This window comes from Meriones unguiculatus, chromosome 8, assembly GCF_030254825.1.
Source record: "Meriones unguiculatus strain TT.TT164.6M chromosome 8, Bangor_MerUng_6.1, whole genome shotgun sequence".
Lineage (NCBI taxonomy): Eukaryota > Metazoa > Chordata > Mammalia > Rodentia > Muridae > Meriones > Meriones unguiculatus.
Genome location: NC_083356.1, coordinates 8,889,659 through 8,908,227, shown reverse-complemented (window position 1 = coordinate 8,908,227; position 18,569 = coordinate 8,889,659). Strand labels below are relative to the sequence as shown.

General features: G+C 42.5%; 1 long non-coding RNA gene and 1 other non-coding gene across 3 annotated transcripts in view; both read left to right on the top strand.

Moving 5' to 3' along the window:
* The window catches only part of LOC132655761 (uncharacterized), a 64,907-nt gene that overhangs the window by 19,679 nt on the left and 26,659 nt on the right, over positions 1 to 18,569 (top strand). The gene's annotated exons all lie outside the window — the stretch shown is intronic.
* On the top strand, positions 13,155 to 13,257 carry LOC132656178 (U6 spliceosomal RNA). Its single transcript, XR_009594101.1, has one exon. It is a non-coding gene; the product is annotated as a U6 spliceosomal RNA (small nuclear RNA).

Below are 18,569 nucleotides of genomic sequence, written 5' to 3'. Positions count from 1 at the left end.
CTTATTTATTATGTTTGGCAATAACTAAACCTACTTTTGGCTCAGAGTGGGAGGAGCATGTACTGGCTGCAGGAGATGGGAAGATTTGTGCTTAACCTTAGGGGCTTACAGTTCAATGGGAAATCAGAAAATGTATGTGCTGTCAGCAGTAAACAGTATCAACAGTAAACAAATACCCTCACTGGTGGGACCCAGGGGATGACAAAGGGCCCATGAAAGTTGTCTACAAGCACAGAAGAATGAGAATGTTCAAAAACAGCTGACCTTGTAACCACTGAGCACAAGATTTCCTCACCCCTAGACAAAGCATCTCCTGAGTTTGTTGAATTAGAGGGTTGGTTTCCTTTTCTACAAGGAAATGATGTCTCCCTGGTCTATACAGATGACGTTAGATGTTCATCAAAGGAAGGAAGTAGCTTGACCCCTTTTCCCCCTCTCCACCTACATGTCTTACCTCTAAGCCAAGAAAAAGGAATTCTGAGTGCATCTCCATACTCCATTTCCACAGTTTGTGTTCTAGGACTGTTTCTACATCTCGTCTACATTTCCCACACTGTAATGGATGAAAGCTGTCTTGGTTTTGCCTCTTATCGAGGGATGGGGTTTGCATCTACACCCCTTTCCTTTTAATCAGGCAAGGCCCTGTGACAATTCTATCAATAGAGTATGACCAATTCAAGTCTCAGAGACCAGCATCTTGCACTTTTTGTCTCTTGGAATGCTAGCTGTGGAGGAAACTAGCTGCCATGGAAAAGGCCTGGCTACCCCAAGGCTGCCATGACTAGGAGGAACCCAAGATAGAAGAGCTTGGGAGAGAAGTTCTGTGAAAAGGATAAAATGCATAGAACATCAGAGAACCAAACAGATAAATGAAGGATATTGATTGTATTTGTTCCTTGTCGCCACGACAGAATACCTGAAAAACAACTTAATGAAGAAAGATACACTTTTATCCAAGGTTTTAGAGTTTATTAATATTGGATAAAAGAAGGTATGGTAGAGCTTATCATGTTGGGGACCAGGCCAGGGAACAGAGAAAGATGAATGCCAGCACTCACATGTTTTCTTTTTAGCCTTCATTCCTTTGGGTTCACAGCCTGTGGGATGGTGTCTCCCATGTTCAGTGTGGGCATCCTCAATCCCCATTTCAGTTAATCCTCTTTGGTGATATTTTCACAGAAATACTCAGAGACATGCATTACTAAGCTCTAGGTGATGCTAAATTCCATAAAGATGACAGAGAAGTTTAACTACCACAGAAATGATCTTTAGCCTCAGCTCTTTTAACTAACACCATGTAAACCAGAGATGAGCCACCCATGTGAACCCTTCCTGAATCCCTGACCAACATATCAAGAGTAAAATCAAACAAGCATTTTTAGGCAGTGGGAATTCATGCGACATAGCCCAGAAATGAATATACGAAGCCATGTCTTTCAGGCCTGGCTCACATTTCTTTTTATTTATGGCAGAACCTGCCCTGTTTGGAAGAGAGGCAGCGTTCATCTTTCTCTAACTTCTAAAGCAACGGTTCTCAACCTGTGGTTTGCAACCCCTTTGGGGGGTGGCATATCAGATATCCTGCATATCAAACATTTACATTATGATTCACAACAGTAGCAAAATAAGGTTATAAAGTAGGAATGAAAATAATTTTATGATTGGGGGTCTGTACAACATGAGAAACTGTATTGAAGAGTAGCGACATTAGAAAGGCTGAGAATCGCTACACTAAATCCTCGTGTCCAAAGCAACAAAAGCAGTTGTTTGAACTGACTGTCTCCTGTGGTGGGTGCCTTAGATAGGATTTCTCACAATTTTTCAACATGAACCTATAAAGTAGCTGTTCTCATTATTTCGTTAAGAATGATGAGATTCAGACTTGTCTATGATGAATGGAGGTGGTGAGCTGGGGCCTTGGCGGGGCCCAGGCCTGCTGGGCTGTTGGCACTGTTGGCACAGCAGTGCCCTGTCCACATTCCAGACTTGGTCCACCCAGACTGTGGTGGATTGCTAATGAATCTTGCTCTCATAGCTTACTGTCAAGGCGTAGTTTCTGTTCACGGTGGTATATTCCCCACTGTCTGGCAATGTCTGTTCCAGGTTCATTAAGTATTCATTGAAATACCTTATAGGACAATTTCTAAAAAATCAAATACAAAATTCCATTCACAGAGAATTGCTTTCCATTGATAAACTACTATCCTGTAGAAGAACTTTGAGACCTAGGTTGTGCAGCCCCTACTTCCTCTATTCTGAGAATGCTTGCTATGGCAACCCCTGGGGACTTGGCCACTGCCTGGCCTGTCTGTGCAAGATCTTACAGACAATGCATCACCAGGCTAACAGGAGCTAACTCTGTGATCTGCAGTTGCTTTGAGACAGCACCCTCCTAATAAAAGAGCTGTGTGTAAACAGTGAACTCGTTTACCTCTGCAGAGGACATTCTTCCTGCTTATGCTGCTGAAGCCCTTGGAATGAAGAATGCCAGTGCTGGACCTGACTTAAAAGTAGGCAGATGATAAGCCGCTTAGATAACGCAGCTGACCAGAGATAAGATGTGTCAGGGGTAGACTTTTCAATCTGCTAATGCTTCCATCCATACTGACTGTGGACAAGAATTTTCCCTGGATCCTCTCACTCCTGCTGTTACCAACACTGTATTGACTCTTTTTGACGCCATTGGTCAGACTCCATCACCCCACAGCATTTGCCTATGAGATTCAGTAAAAATAGGATATGTGTGTGTGTGTGTGTGTGTGTATTTTTTCTGAAAACAGTGCAGCCTGACCCCTTACGAAAGCAGAGCTAAAGGAAGTTGAACAAAGCCAAGGAAACGGCAGGCTAGCTTTCAGGCTGTAGAGATAATAAAAAAACACCCTTCTCACCAGAAGGTTTGCATAGACCAATAGCTGCAACGAGGAGGCAATAAAGGAAAGACAAGGTGCTGAGGTGCTGTGGTGTGGATGCCACCTCAGTGTGCAGTTAGAGACACTTGACTCACATGAAGACATGAAATTCGCTTGAACTGGACTTACAGTCTATCGTCTGTGTGGTAGGTCCTGAACCCGTGTCCCCTACAAGAGCCACAAGCTGTCTTAGTCAGTAAGCATGAATTCAACCCCAATGGAGAGATTTTATCATCTTTCTATATCATCCTGTGAGACACCATGGTTTGATATATATATATATATATATATATATATATATATATATATATATATACACTGTTTGGGTCAAGTGGACATGGTTGTGGGCTTTCAGATGTGCATAAACCCTTTGCTGGCCCCCTGAGGGTCTGCACTGTCATCTGTAAGATGCTGACACTGTCCCCAGTCTGAGAAATATGCTAAAGCTGAAGGGAAAATATGGGCGATCCACTGCTAATGTTACATTTCTTTCTGTGCATGTCTGTCATTTTTGTTGGAACCTTCAGCAGAATTAGGTCAGTTATGGTTTCAGTTAGTGGGGAAGCCTTTATGTTGTACACAAATCATACGATGTTTTTAATTATCTCTGCCTTTTAACATTGATGTGAAACCAAATCCTTAACTATGCATGGCTTAGAGGTGTCTCTCTCCCCCTCTCCTGTTTGTTTTGACTTCTTTCTGGCATAAAAATGAAACTTAATCATGCAACAGTGAGACACAATTGTACTTTTTGGCCTTTGTAAGTAGTCTGAAAGTCCCTAGTTAAGAGGGGAAGATGTGGATAATTACTAGCTATACGGTTGTAAATGGAAATTCTTAGGGTAATTAATCTGGGGATCCACTGCTTTTCTGTTGAGGGTTGGAGTGATGCTTATCTTTGAACTTTTGAAATACACAGAGGAGCCCGTGGAAAGCTTGGTGCTTTGCCTTAGGCCAGGAGCTGTAGTTTTCTGACTCTTTAGCCATGTTCAGTTTCCAAGAGGAGGGAGGAAATTGGAAAGGACATCCTAGGGCCCCTGCTTGCTTGGCAGAGGGTCAAAGACCTGGGAAATGGATCATGTGAGAGGGAAGACTCAAGCTAGCTTTTGTTGTCATTTTTGCTTTTTTTTTTTTTTTTTTTTTTTTAATGAGTGTCACAGGGAATGGTGTCATTGAAACAGATTCAAGAAAAAAACCAGTCTTTGCTGACCTTTAAAGCAGGTTTGAGCCTCCTTGGCCTCTGTTTCCACATTCTAGGGGAAGGCTGTCAAGTCTTCAGCTCAGCAAACAGACAGGAGACCTTCAGTGCCACACTCTGCAGTCCATGGATGGGGAAGATTTCGCTTTTGTTTTCGTAAAAGGTAGTGTGGTGGAAGGTTCTTGGAAGTCTCGGGCTGAGAAGAGCTTCATGGAAAGGAAATAGTCATTTTTTTCTTAGAAAATTACTCACTTTTTCCCCCCTTTACCAACATATTTATTGAACATTTTTTAGATACTAAAACTATTGTAAATTGTAAAGCTTAGGCAAGTAAAAAAATTATAAAACATAGTTTTTGTCCCCCAAGGAGGCTATAATATGGTTAAGGAGGTATGCTTATTATTATATAGACTACTTATTATATAGGCTACTGGAAATGCATAGCAATGGACTGAATTGTCTCCAAAAAAAAAAAAAAAAAAAAAAAGAGAGTATCTAAGCCCTACCCTGTTAAGCCTGTGAAGGCAAACCTGTTTAGAAGTAAGATTTTTACAGAGGTAACTAAAGTAAATACCCTTTGATGAGTTCACCCTGGACTCAGTAGAGGCCCTAACCCACTGGTTACATCCTTTTAGAAGAGAAAGAAGGGAAATTTGAGACACAGAGGCATAGAGAAAGAAGGCCATGTGATAGAGGGGTCAGACACTGGAGCTCCACCCCAAACCAAAGAATGCTAAAGTTATTAGTATTAGCATTAGCTATTAATATTCATTGGTTTGGGGTATAGACTAATAAGAAGCTAGGATTAATCAGGTTTGGTTGCACCCACATATAACCCCAACACTCAGCTGGCTGAGGAAGGAAGACTTCAGGTTAGATGCTAGTTCAGGCTGCACAGGGAGACTTTGCCTCAAACTGGGAAGAGGGCAAACCATAGGAAGAATCTAGAACTCAGCCAAGGAAGAATCCAGGGCTGGCAGAAAAAGCTGACCTCACTGGCCCCTTGATTTCTGACAACTGGCATGTAGGTCTGCAAACACACAAAATTCTGCTGTTTTAAGCCAGCTGGGTTATGAAACAAGTGTTCTGTGCATGAAGCCCTGCATAGGATGAAGCCAAAAGCAGCTTGTCTACAGATCAGAGCAGTATTGGAGGTGGCACCGTGGAAGTAGAATCACGATGAGAACCACGCTGCTGTTCTGGGTGGGAAGGACACTGCCGGTAAAACAGCCCAGCAGATCTACAGTTGAGAAAACCCTCACCAAAACAGGAACCAAAGGGGCAGCTCACTGTCGGCAAGCTCCCCTCAACCTTACTTGTGTTTTGATGTGTTTCTTCATGGGAGAACAGTGGCAAGACTATGACGAATTGCAAAGGCCTGTGACCCCTGGAGCAGATTGACCTCTGTTTCACATCAGAGGGGGTTTGAGAGTCATTCCTAGGGCAAATGGATTCCAGCATAAACTTCAACACCGGATGGCAAGAAGAAGATTTTGAATTTCCAAGGTAACTTTGAAGAGGATTTTTGAGAAGAGGAAACTCGGTTGCCTCGATGAGTGTTGTACTGTTGTGGGCAGGTTCAGCAGCAGTTGTGACCTTAGATACTAGTGAAGGATACCAGTCTCTAGACCTAAGGACCACACTAAACCCTGTGGCTTTGGGGATGGAAAAGTAAGACGTGTTCAAGAAGCCTCCCTGAGATCAACGTGACAGCACCGAGGATGGTGCCTTTTTTGGCTTGGAAGGATAGAAAGATGAGGACTGGTTGATTTAGACCAGAAGTTCTCAACCTGTGGGTAGCAACCCCTCTGGGGTCTAACGACCCTTTCAGAGAAGTTACCCAACAGCATTGAAAAACAAGGATATTTACACTACAATTCATAACAGTAGCAAAATTACAGTTATGAAGTAGCAATGAAATAATTGTATGACTGGGTATCACCACAACATGAGGAACTGTATTGAAGGACCAGAGCATTAGGAAGGTTAAAGTCACTGACTTAGACAATAGCTAGTGTAAGGAAATCTGTGGAAATAAATTCTTAGTTTCGCTTTGGACACACTCCGTTTGACTGACTGTAGGGAATCCTGGAAGAGGTACTCAGCTTCCCATAGAAGACAAGAGTCCTAGGAATTATCACCCGCTATTGATCTGATAGTATTGCAAGACGTTGTATAACTCAGGAAAACTATCCAAGCTGTGCAAAGTTGGCTAAGAACAAAGTTTTACAGGAACACTCCATTATGGGATTAAGGAGCGCAGGAGTCAGTGAAGCTGGAGAGACTGGCTGTGTGGGAGGGGAGTGGAAAATGAGAGCTGTCCTGAAAACTAAGGAAGAGCCTGTTAATTCCTGTGGCTGCTATAATAAATCACCATAAACTTGGTGGCTTAAAATAGCACAAATGTATTCTCTCGAAGCACTGCATGTACAGATCCCACATTGAGCTTTCAGCAGAACAGCATTACCTTCTAGAGCTCAGGGACAGCCCTCTCGTGTCTCATGGAGCTTCTGATGCCTCTGTAGGTTCATGGCAATACCACTCTTATCCCTGCCTCCTTCTTTGCAAACCTTTCCTTTTGTATCTTGGATATAAGAAGTCTCAAGCCAAGGTCAATCAGGACACATATTTTCCTTATAAAAACAGAAGTCACTAGGCTCATCAGCTACACTAAATCTAGGATGCCTTCACTTTGACCTTGGTAGTTATAACATTTACAAGTACCAGAGGTTAAGATATGAACATACCCCTTTGTGGAATACAGTTCATGCCACAATAGTAGGTCAGACACCAGGGAAATGGCTGGATGCAAAACTGGGCTTGTCAATCAAAAAGGAAACTATGAAAAACTCTGATCAGGAAAATTTCAGATAGTGCCTGCTGGAAACTAAGAGTTCAGGCAACACATGGAAAAATTATTATTTTTCAAGTTAGTTTTTTTGGCTCATAACTTGGGAGGCTTGAGGGAATGAATGTGGCTTAGCGTTCCAGGAAGAAGACAACTCCAGAGCACTGGGAGTTAGATCAATGAGCCTACAACAGAGTTAGCCAATGACCAGAAAGATTAATTTGTTCAAGATTATACAGTTGCAGTTTGGCCTGAAAGACAACATTTCCAGTTTCCAGAGCACCACTCATATATGTATGTGTGTATATACCTAGTTCAAAACATACAAAAAAGGTAAAACTCATTCATAATCCCATAGCTTCAAAAAATGACCAGTCAGAGGCCTATGGAAGTTATCGGTTACATTTTGTTCTGGATAGATAAAATAATCATTCCTGTTTGCCTGAACTTGGGAAGTTTGCTACAATGTGGGATTTTTGTGATGAAACTGAGAATTTACTGGGAAAACTAGTTGCTACAAAAACTGGTTGCTTAAAACCAACAAGATCCGTGGCCTGGGAACAGTTATTGCATGTTAGAGGCCTCACTTGGCCACTTAGATCAAGGCAAGGAGAAAGATCTAGAGGTACAGAGAAGGACAAAAATGGTGTCTTAGTCACTGTTCTATTGCTGTGGAGAGACACCACAACCATAGCAACTCTTATAAAAGAAAACATTCAATTGGAGGCTTGTTTACAGTTTCAGAGGTTTAGTACATTATCGTCATGGTTGGAAGCATGCTGGTATGCAGGCAGACACAGGGCTGGAGAAGTAGCTGAGAGCTAACGTCCACCACCAGTGACACACTTCCCCCAACAAAGCCATACCTACTTATCCTTCTAATCCCTTCAAAGAGTTCCACACCCTGGCGACTAGTTATTCAAACATATGAGCCCATGGGGACCATTCTAACAAATTACCACCAATGGGGATATGGAGTTAAGGAGTAAGAACTACATTGTTTCTTCCCAACCTCCAGCTAGCTAGTTGAATGAGATCTTGGGAATGTCATTCATTGTGGGTATTCCCCAGGACACAGAAAAATGGAGACCACAAGACACATCTCTTTATGGGCCTGGCTTTGGATTGAGTGCTTTAAATTTCTTATTACATTAAGCCAAAGAACCATATCTCTGTTACCTTCCCTCCCTCCCTCCCTCCTTCCACTCCTTTCTCCGTCTTTTCTTCCCTCCCCTAGAATTGAACCTAGAGTCTTGAATTGGAGGCAAGCATTTGCTACTGAGTTATAGCTCTAGCTCCCATGAAACTTTTGTCCTGAGACAGAGTTTTACTAAGCTGCCCAGGCTGTCCTTGAACTCACTTTGTAGTACAGGTGAATATCTTGCCTTCATAGGTGAAAGTTCTGGCATGTGCCACCAGGCCATGCTTTTAGAACCTCTTCACATAGCATGTAGAATCAAGGAGCCCTAGGCTGGGAAAATTTATCTATTCATCTTTTAGAAATCAGACCTGTATTAATTGACTTCTGAGTCCATTCTTCTCTGCATGTTGGGAATATAAAATCAGAAACCCCAGTTTCAGCTTTCAGGGAAGACACAGTCTAGGGCACTGGCTCTCAACCTCCTTATGCTGTGACCCTTTAATACAGTTCATATTGTGGTGACTCCCAACCATAAAAGAATTTTGTTGCTACTTCATAATTGTAATTTTGCTACTATTATGAATCGTGTCAATATCTAACATGCAGTATATCTGATATGTGACCCCCTAAGGGGTCACAACCCACAGCTTATGAACCATTGGTCTAGAGAATACGAAGTCTAATACCATTAACTTATCATCTAGGACAGAATTCATTCAAGTCTATTGTGTGCGGGAATATTTCTAGAGCTGGTCATGAATTAATCAATGGAAAGACAAAAAAAAAAATGGAGCATACATTATATTTCAGCGTTGAGAGTAAGAAATCTATAACTAAATGTGTTAGTGTTCTTCTGGGTAAGAGGTGTTTGGGAGATTAAAATAGCAGTTGCTTGGGCCTACAGTACTTCCTGTAATTTATCAGCAGGGCTAGAATTGTTGACCTATAATTCAGAGGCTGTTCTGAATTCCATTTCTGTATCATCCCAATTAATTCTTGAAGTAGACTATTTCCAGCTTTCTGACAAATGGAAAGATGGCTTAGAAACCCAGTAACCTCCTCTGAGAGTCTGGCCTGTGTGGAGTCACGAAGCCTGGCTTTCCAGAAACTACTGCGTTTCTCTCACTTTCTTTGCTTTCATTTCCACAGCTGTTATTTCTGATCTTGCTAATTCTCCCCTCTTCTTCTCACTCACTCCTTTCCTTCTCCCCCTTCCCTTCTTCCTCCATATGTGAGCCCACCATTTATACTGCAGATGATAAGAGGAGACACTTCAGCAGACAATCTTACAAGGCCTGAGCTGAACATGGGTCTTTTTCCCATATTCTCTGCCCTCCTTCCCTTCCACCCTGGGAGGAATCAGCCTGAAAGCGGCTTTGCACCTGATGACGCTCTCAAAAGGGGCACTCCAGTGAGTGGTGGTGGCTTTCTGTGGAGCCCACTGGGCTGCAGTTCCCCCCTGGGCTTTCATGCCCTGTCTGGCTGACCTAGGCACACCCATGCAGCATGCACATGAGCCAGCTCGGGTTGAAGGACCGTCTCTGACAGCCCAGTGTAAAACTCAAACCAAACAACAGCAGCCAAATCTACCCTAACCTGGCTCTTGTCACCATTATTTGTTTAGTTTTCCCAACTGCTTGTGGCTGGCTTCTTCCAAACTGTCTTGGTTAGTTTTTGTCAACTTGACACACACCAGAATTACCTAGGAAAAGGGAACCTTGATTGAGGAATTACTCACATCAGATTAACCTGTGGGCATGTCGTTTGGCAGTTTCTTGATGTTTGATCCGTGGGATGGTCCAGCCTCTGGGGGCATGTGCCACCTCTGGGCAGGGTGGGCCAGGGCTTTCTAAGGTTGCTGAATATGAGCCTGGAAGCAAGCCAGGGAGCAGCACTCCTCTGCTTCAATTCCTGCCTTCGGGTTTCTGCCTGAGGTCATAAACTACAAGCTGTAAGATGAAATAAACCCTTCCCTCCCCAAGTTGCTTTAGCTCATGATGTTTATCACTGCAACAGAAAGCAAACTAGAAGACTTTACTGAAATGCCTCTTTCAGGTAGCCAAGAAATTTAGCCATTTAATCCCAGTTATATTCCCTTCATGAAGTAGGAACCTAATAGTGAGTCTGTATGTTCGTGGGGCACAACATGAGGTTTGCCTCACGGTTGTATCGTGTAACCTTTGCGCAGAAGAAAGTTTGAACGTACTCACTTTCAAAAAACAATAAGGGTTTAAGTTGTAAGGTGATAGATCTCTTAATTAGCCTTATTTAATCTTCATGAAATTAATATTTCTGTTGGTATTGCCCCTTTTCTTGGAAACAAGGTCATCGTATGTTGTCCAGTGTGCCTCAGACTCTTGATCCTAACTGTGTCTTCTAAGGAGTAGAACTACTACGACAGTTAGCTCAAATGAGTATTTAATTGTTCATAAGTCACTTGAAGTATTTGGGATCAAATGAGCTTGGCTATCAGGACTGCATATAAGCCTAGGCAGAGAGCAATATTTTCATAATTAAAAGGATTTTGTCTTTTGAACAAGAATTTCAAATTTTGAGAACACCCAATTCGCAAGGATACAAAATTCAGAAAAATATAAAATGTGGTCAGTGGTATGCACAAACAGGTGAAAAATCATTTTTAGTTTCTCTCTTCTGGGAAGATCATCTCAGTTTGATCAAAAGCCATTTTCTCACAAAAGCTCACAAAATAGCATCCAAATTTCCGCTTTGGAACCATACGGTCACCATCGTTACTTATAGTACCCTAGTATACTCACACCTACGTTCTTAAAGCTAAAGGTTATCGAAAATATCTAGGGTTACTTTTGCATGCTTTCACACCCCTCTTACACAATTTAAACATTATCCAGATATTTATAATTTAATAACAAAACCCTCAAAATTAGGGAAAATGTAGATTTGAAAAGAAGCAGAATATAGACACCTGGGTTGCAAAGTTATCGGTTACTATAGTTGAGTACCAAAGGTACTCAAAATTTTAGGCAGTCAAATGAAAAGGTCACGTTCCTTTTTGGTGCTCACAAAACAAACAAACAAACAAGCAAAAAACAGAAAACAAAAAATCCCATTTACTCTGGTGTAGATACTGTTAGGAGTGGTTTGCACAGGCGTGTGTGAGTGCACGCATGTGGGTCGGTGCAATTTGTCTCTTCCTCCCACCAAATCAAACAGTTCTAATTTGCTGATGAAGGGAAGGAAGCAGTGACAGGGTAAGAGGTTTTCCAGAAAACATCAATGACAAGCTGCAGAGCTGAGTTCCGAGCCAGGAGGTCTGAGCCAGGTTTGGAGGCTTTAAGCTTTTGCGAGAGCTCACTCGTTTCTGAGAGAATGTTTTTCCAAGTGCTCTGCCCTATGATCTTCCAATGTGGAGCACTTCCCCAAGAATCCTGAAAGAAGCGACAGGCCAAACTCTTAACGTTGTGTTGAAAGTTAAAGACTTACCGTAAAAATGTGGCCTAGCAGGTGCAATTCCTTAGAAAACCAGTCTGCGAACGCCACAGGTGTGATCTTACTCTTACCTGTGTCTAAGGCGGTGTTAACTGTTTCTATGTTAGCAAAATACATCATTTGATTCTTATGTGTAATATAAAATATAAGGCACGTGTGTCTGTCCGGGCACACACACATGTATGTTATAATCTAGTGTAAGGGTTGAAGAGAGGAGGAAGAATTGGCTCTTCACAGGAACACACCAACACAGGAATATAAACAGCCAGGGTCTGGGCAGCTGATTTGGTGTTAAGGACTGAGAAGCTTTGGTGTTGGCGGCTAGCCGGCACGTTAGCCTAAAGATAGGGGTAAATATTATCCTAATTTGGTTGCCGTTGCTGCAGGAAACATTTCTACCTTAAAACAACTTGGGAAAAAAAGGGTTTATTTCTCCTTAGGCTTTTAGATCACAATCTACCTTCAAGGGAAGTCAGGGCAGGAACTCAAATATCAGCTGAAGTAGAAACAAAGAAGGAATGCTGCTTACTGATTTGCTTTCGAGCTCACAGGAGGGAATCCTCTGTTGGCAGCACAAGCCCACCTGCCTATGGTTGGCACTGCCCACAGTGGGCTGCAACTTCCCATAGTTAGCAACCAGGAAAACGCTCTTCATAGATCTACACAGGTCAATACGATGGAGCTGATTGCTCAGCCAGGTTCCCTCTTCACAAGCCTGTCTGGTTGACAATCAAGATTAGCCAACACAAGTGCAGAGGTCTTAACAACGCATATTATGCTTAACAACTTAATATTATGCTGAAAAGTCTTTGAACCATGACAAATGTTCAAACTCAAGCAATTTTGTCTATGGGATTTGTTAGGACTATAATGGAAATCACCAAATGCAGAGAAACACACATTTTGACTAATATACACCTTTGAATCAATCAAGAGAAGGCGATTTAGAAACCATTCTCTTCACACTTGCTTAGACTAAAGGTGGCTTGCAAACATATCAGCAATTGTCATAATCTCTCAAACTTTGAAAAACTGATCACTGACGTTTTTGTCTACTTGGGGTCCATTGCCTGATCTCTAGTCTGATTATACATCCAAGTCAAAATAATATGGATTGGATTGATGAGTTTTGTGTGATCATTTCCGTCCTGGGCAGTCTTGTCCTTGCTCCATGCACACCCAAGTTGGCAACGTATCTCTACACCTAGACAGTGGGAGACCCAGGACATTTAAATCTTTGGCAAAGGGGCTGTCATCACACAGGCTGGCTATGGCAAGGAGTATTTAATCTAAAAAATAATACAAGGCACTTGCAAGGACATTGCTGTGTTTCACTTTGTAATGGGTTGGTTCTTTTGGCTTTGGTTTTTGGGCTATATTTAAATATGGGAAGATCTTGTAGGTGGGTACATATTCTATGTAAAGAAAATTGTTTGGTGATGCTATGTGAAATTTTTATTTTTGTCAGTCAGGTATGTGGCAATTCACAGGCTCTTCAGCTGTAAACACTATGCCATAAATGACTCCATGGAAGCGTTTCAACAGAATTTAACCCACTCAGATCAAGTCTTAGAATAACAGCTGCTGTTCTTGCTTTGGCAGCACATATACTAAAAGTGGAACGATACAGAGAAGATTAGCATGACCCCTGTGCAGGAATGACATGTAAATTCGTGAAGCATTCTGTATTTTTGCTAACATCCAGAATATATTTAAAAACTTGAGAAATTAATCACCCACAAACCAAATAACCCAATTGGAGTAGAACTAAACAGAGAATTCTCAACAGAGGTATCAAATGGCTAGGAAACACTTAAAGAAATGCTCAGTGTCCTTAGTTATCAAATGAAAATGACCTTTAGATTCCATCTTACACCCATCAGAATGGCTATAATCAAAAACTCAAGTAACGACACATGCTGGTGAGGTTGTGAAGAAAGGAGAGCACTCCTCCATTGCTGGTGGGAATGCAAACTTGTACAACCACTTTGAAAATCAATCTGATATTTCCTCAGAAAATTTGGCACAGTTCTAATTCAAGACCCAGCTATATCACTCCTGGGCATACACCCAAAAGATGCTCCACCATACAACAATGACATTTGCTCAACTATGTTCATAGTAGCTTTATTCATAATAGCCAGAAACTGGAAACAACCTAGACGTCTCTCAACCAAAGAATGGATAAAGAAACTGTGGTATATCTACACAATGGAATACTATTCAGCTATTTTTAAAAAAGAATATCATGAAATTTGCAGGCAAATGAATGGATCTGGAAAAGATAATCCTGAGTGAGGTAACCTAGACTCAGAAAAACACACATGGTATATACTTACTCATAAGCAAATATTAACTATACAATACAGGATAACCATACTATAATCCACAGACCTAAGGAAGCTAAGTAACAAGGAGGACCCTAGGGAGGATGTTTAATTCTCACTCAGCAGGGGAAATAGAATAGACACTGGAAGTGGTTGAAGAGAGGGAACAGGATGGGGGTGGAGGGGCTTCCATAGATGTTCTCTGAAAGACTCCACCCAGCAGAGGATTGAAGCAGATGCTGAGACTCACAGCCAAACTTTGTGCAGAGCACAGGGAGTCTTATGGAAGAGAATGGAGGAATAGAAGGACCTGGAGAGGACAGGAGCACCAAGAAGACCAATGAAGCCAACAAATCTGGGCCCAGGGAGGCCTGCAGACTAATGCACCAACTAAAAACTATGGGTGGAGAGGACCCAGGCCTCCTGCTCAGATGTAGCAGATAGCTCAGTCTCCATGTATAGGTAAGGGGACCAAGGGCCATCTCTGACATGCCTGCTCCTTGATCACCTCCCCTAAATGAGGTGGCATTGCCAGACCACAGGGGAAGAGGATGCAGGCAGTCCTGAAGAGACTTGATAGTCTGGGGTCAGTTGGTAAGGGAAGATGGTTCTTCATCTCTGAGTACTAGTGGATGGGAATAGGGAGGAAGAGGAAAGGAGAGAGTGACTGAGAGGAGATGAGGGAGGGAGGTACAATTGGGGTTTCAAACGAACAAATTAATTAAAAAAAATACTTTGAAAACATTTTTAAAAAAGAATTTCAACCATGGGGTGGGGGGTGGGAGAACCTAACAGCCACTGGTTCCCTGGCTCAGAAGCAGGTGTGAGACCACCTAGAAAGGTACCAGCTCAGAAAGCTGCCTGCCAACCCTGGCAACAGCTTTCCCTGAAGTGCCAAATAAGGCCACAGAGAGAGTTCCAAGCTCAAGAGAGATTTGTTGAATCCCTTAACTTTTCAAAAACGCTTGAGTTGGTATCAGAGAAGTTAAAAAAAAATTAACAAAACATTAAATAAACAACTGTCCAAACCAAAGTATTTGGGCCTGAGCATCATGCCCAGGCCCTACTTCAGGACACTGGCATTTTTCTGCTTTGTGTTACCCAGCTATGAAAATCTCTGGTGATGGACAGAAGAAAAATCTCCTGCTTGAGCCGTTCATTGTAGGAGAGCATTTGCATTGTTTCTGTAAGAAAGAACATGTCTGGTTGGCCTGCTCTTTGATCACCTCCCTCTGAGAGGAGAGCAGCCTTACCAGGCTACAGAGGAAGACAATGCAGCCACTCCTGATGAGACCTGATAGACTAGGATCAGAAGGAAGGAGAAGAGGACCTCCCCTATCAATGGACTTGGGGAGGGGAATGCATGGAGAAGGGGGAGGGAAGGTGGGATTGGGAGGGGAGGAGGGAGAGACTTATGGGGGGATACAAAGTGAATAAAGTGTAATTAATAAAAATTAAAAAAAGAAAGAAAGAACATGTAATGTTTAACTGTATGTGTACGTGCTCTCGGGAGGGCTGCTGCAGAGTGAGAAACGGAGAGGACCCTCAGACGTGGAGGGGACGATCAGGGAGGTCCAAGTTTTATTATCTGAGAACTGCAGAGGCCTGCCAAAGGGGAAATGGGCTCCACCCTACTTGCTCCAGTGAAAGCTACAAAATCAGAGGACAAGTGGAGAAATAATTAGGAAACCCTTGCCCACGTAAAACAGCCTGAGTGCTCTGCTGTCCCTCATGAGGGGGCCCACTCGTTCAGTTCTGAGAGGCCAGCAGCATCAAGTTTGCGCTCTGGGAAAGACATTAGATGCAACCTCGTAAAAACTCCTGAGGAACTGGCTCAAATTTGCTTAAACTCAGATCTTTGGGAAAAAAAAATTTTTTTTTTTTTTTCATTTTAAACCACTGCTTGCAGTCATGATGCAGCTAAGAGTTCTGGTTAATTTTATGCTTTATTAAAATAAGGTTTTATTCTGCAGCTGAGTACAGGCCAGGAGAAGTATGGGAGAAAGGAGCAAGCTGGCTCATGGTGCTGCAGTGAGCCCTAGGTAGACGGTAAAAGGGCAGTCGCTTGCCTCTGTGGGTTTCATCTTGATTTAAAGGGCATCTGGTACTAAGATGGGCAAATACGCCCTGAGAAAGAATGTGCAGCCACAGCCACGGTAGCATTAGAATCTGTATTATCTGGTTTCAGAGTTTTGAGTTTTTTGGTTTGTTGTTGTTGTTTGTTCGTTTTTGTTTGTTTTTCTGGAGCATATTTTCCATGATATTGATATCTGTGAATAAAATGTTTGTTACCATGGTGGCAACAATTACACTGATTAAAATGGAATCCCATTACAGTTACTCTTTGGAGATGCTGGATCCTCTGAAAAAGAGGATGAATCAAGCCAGCCTGAGCTATTCTTAGTCTAGCCCTGGCTCCTATACTCAGACTGTGTGGGACCAGGTATGAGAAAGATTGTTGCAATTAAAAGGTAGAAATCTGAAGAGATATTCCAAGATCATTTTCTATAGGAAAGACTGTGGAATGATCCAGAAAACAAACAAACAAACCAACCAAAAAAAGTCTCCCCTGTACAATTAGCTGGAGAGACGTACGGCTTAATGCTTTATGTTAGTGAACTCTCATTGTTACAACAGTTTCAGGTTCACAGAAAAACAAGTCAATGACAGATGGAGATTTCTCCATATCCCACACATACTCATCACCCTGTTATCCACATCCTTCAGCAGCTGTGTGTGGTAGTGCACAGGTAAGATAAAAGCAGCATCCTGGAGGTGACGGCAACAAAAATCTTGAGTTCAAGGTCAACCTGGGCTAACTTGTGCCTCTAAACGAGTGAATTAATGGCCTCATGAGGCCAGGGTGTGGTTCAATGGTGGGCTACTTCCCCTACCATGAAAGAGGTGCTAGGCTTTGTCAGGGCAACACAGATAAAGACACATCCCCACAGTCTCTCAAAGCATAATTTTAAGGGCTTCAAGTCAGGGTAAGCCGGGGTTTTTGCATTTGTGCAGAAAATAATTACTGGGTAAGCCAGTATGAAGAAGAGTTGTGGTTGTTGTGTTTTAAAAGGTAGGCTCTTAGAGAAAGAGTAAGCTATGTCCACGAGCCTGGTGTGGGCTTCTCAAGGAAGTCAAGGTTTATTAAGTCACCTTCTTTATGTAGGCTTTAAACATAGGAGTTACAGAGAGACACTGAGAGAAAAAGCAGGATCTACCCAAGCACGTGTGCGTGTGTTTCCTCTGGAAGAGTCATGATTAAGTGTCTCAGCAGTAGACACAGATAGTATCTTGATGGCTCCAAGGTTACTTCCTGGAGATCACTAAGAAGCTTTTCCTTCTTTTTGATAAGTGAGATTATGGCATGCTCTGGAGATTCCTTGGAAGGAATGACAACCCGATAAGGAAAAACCAGGAGGCCCTAGGATTGTGCAAGGGGCTTAAGACATGGCTTTTACTGGAAATGGGGTTTCTGTTGAGAGGCCTTGAAAATTGCAGCTGTGTAGCCAGGAAAGGCCATAAACAGATGTTAACTATGCTGAAACTCTTGATCCTCGGGTGCTGAGAAGCTTCAACCACATCTATGGGATCTGGGTTCTTTGCTCTTTTTATGCCCAGTCATTTTCACCGTATGTCCATCCTGCCTCAGTCTTAGTCTCTAAGGGGAAAAACAAAACACAAACAAACAAAACAAAGAAGGAGGGAAGGAAGTAAACCCGCCATTGGAGTGCTCAGTTAAGGTATTGAGCACGTTGTGTGTTTCAAGAAATACACAAATGTATGAAAAATGACACTGTGTTCATGATTCTTGTCCCCCCTAAATTCTCTGTGCTTCATGTAGCTACCCCCTCACCTCCAATCCCCCCCTGGGCACTGACCTCACTCTCTTGCCTTTACCTAGAATGTCATCCAGGTGGGCCTGCACAGGATGCATCTCTGTGATTGGTTTCTTTCACTTAGCACCATGCTTGGTCTTCCCATGTCTCATCTCCAAGCTTGAGCATTTGTTTCCTGGCTGAGTAATGTCTGGGTGCAGGTACTGAATTTCAGCTGATGAGTTTCTGCTGAAGGGAATTTTAAAAAAATGGCTTGCACAGTGTGGTGCAGAAAATCCTCTGAACACAGCACTGTCCTCACTAGTGAAAGTTGGTGAGCAACCTGCCACTGTTCCTCATGGAAGATCTGTGTAGAATTTTCTCTTATGGGATATTTTCTCCATTTGGGGAGTTTTCTCATTGTCACAGAAAATCTCGTTTGACAGAATTCTCTAAATGTTGGACTCTATTTGTTAATGAAGACAGACAGATCTTCCGTGTTGAAACACAGGACTGGATTTTTGAGTGGAGCAAGAACATCCCATTTGTAAAACATTTCCATGAATCAAGACCATGCACAAGGAGCTGGCATTTCTTGCTACAGCGTTGCTTTGGAGGTCTGAGTTCTGTTTGGCCTGAAAGGATCACTCTGTGCTGATAAGTTTTAACTTGTTTTTCTTGGTCAACTTATATAAGACCCCTTTATCTCCTTTAGACTTGAGATTGAGAGAGGAAGGAAATTTCAAAAAGGCAAAGCAGGCAATGAAGCAATCCTTAAAAGTGGTGGGAGGAAATGCTGGGAGCATTTAAAGAATTTATTACACAGCCATGGCCTGTAACAAAGGAGATTAAGGAGCCAATTG